The sequence below is a fragment of the Salvelinus namaycush genome, chromosome 24, assembly GCF_016432855.1.
Source record: "Salvelinus namaycush isolate Seneca chromosome 24, SaNama_1.0, whole genome shotgun sequence".
Lineage (NCBI taxonomy): Eukaryota > Metazoa > Chordata > Actinopteri > Salmoniformes > Salmonidae > Salvelinus > Salvelinus namaycush.
In genome coordinates this window covers 6,304,048-6,305,918 of record NC_052330.1, presented here as the reverse complement: position 1 = coordinate 6,305,918, position 1,871 = coordinate 6,304,048, and positions in this window count along the sequence as shown.

Here is a 1,871-nt window from a genome sequence, read left to right as displayed (position 1 = left end):
TGACAAGAGCCCTATGGGGGAATAGGGTGACATTTGGGACGCACTCTTGTGGTGTGGGTAGAGCACTGCTGATGCTGAAGCTGTGTTGCTAAGGTTATTTGCTGTGCTTTGGTATAGCAGCCAAATCCTTTGGCACATCTTTGAAATACTATCACCACAGCTATTTGTTAAATAATTTATTGTTCCTTTCCTCTATTTGAAAGGTGGGTTGAAGTGTGTTTTGAGTTGCTTGCTCTCTCACAATCACAATAGTTTGCCACTCTTCAATTAATATGATTATTAAGATACCGATGTAACACATTTGAAATGGAGAGAATCCCTGTTACACCTCAGCCTTGTGTCTTCTCAGCTGACTTTCATAATCAAAAGCTTGATTTCTTTCACCACAGCGCCATCTAGAGAGCAAACAATGACAGAGCACCCGACCACCACCAGATTAAAACGCATAAGGCCATCATCAACATGCATGGCCCAGTAAACTACACGTTATATATAGATCTTTGATGACATTTGATCAAGGCAAATTAAATCGTCACGTTTATTGCATAAGCATTATTTTACCGCTGAAGTATTATGAATTGAATGTAGCCTACTACAAATTTGAATGAAGTCAAATATGTTTATCTATTTAAATTGCTATTATAAACATATGCAGAATGCTTACACCTAATCCTAAATCACTACTCCTCTCATGTTAATCAAGACAGACAGTCTAGAATGAATTTACCATTGTATTAAATGTATGAGACAGGATCAAATTCAGTGTTTCCTTAGATGTACATGTTTTTGTTTGTTTTTGCCATGGCTAATTCTGTGTTCTTATGATCAAAAATTATAACAAAATCAATGGGAACCCCAATCGGGGGCCCTGGGTATGTGCCCTGCATGCCCGGTCGGTAATCCAGCCATGCCAAAAGTACTCCTAAATGCATTATTTTATTTGATTGATTTCATTGTTTTAGCTTTTATTTTTGTGATTTCTAGTTCTCAAAGATTATATATATATTTTTTAAACATATAAGTACATTTTTCCATCGTGAAATGTATTTCTAAAATTGGTATGGCGGCAAGAATTTAGCAGCAGTAGTGTGCCGCTGATAAACGAAACAGAAATTGTGGCCGCTAGTGCATTAGGGTAACAAATGTACTTATAAATTGTATTGCATTAGTTAGTCTCCATAAGCCACAAGGACCGTCAACTGCCAACCTTCAGCTCAGTAAACACTTAGAGGGCAACAGCTTTCAAATTCACTTCATCCCCATTCCAACAAAACAACATGTTTTGAAAGCTGGAGCACAGGTGTTTACGTCCAAGGACGCATAGCACAGCCCACACAAAAGGTCACTGCCAAGATGATTAGTGAAGAATGTGTCCTCTGCAGTGGAACATTTTCTCCCTGTGTCTGAATAACACGTTTTCACAATTGATGCCCTTCAGTAGCATAGCAGGGGTGAGGAGGTCAGCGTGTGTGTGTGTGTGTGAGAGAGAGGAAGAAGTCAAACAATTGAGTTGGGTGTTGATTTTACATAGGAAATAAACCACTAGAATTGTAGGCTGACTGTTCAATTAAAAACGATTACATTGCAGTAGGCTATTTACCAAAGAGTGTAATAAAATACTGAATAAATACCCTCTCTATGTAAGATAGCCTACCTACTAGGGTATATTCAGCTTGCAGACCTGTGTCTGGGGGGGCAACAAAGACTCTGCCTAGTAATTATCAAGCAGGTTTGAGGCCAGATGCGTGAAATAACATTATGATGAAGAATACGTGATAACTGAGCAGTTTCAACAGAATTAGGTCCGCCTATATTAAACGCAAAATGAATGGCTCTGGCACCAACTATTCAACAGCAGGTGGCAGTAAAAG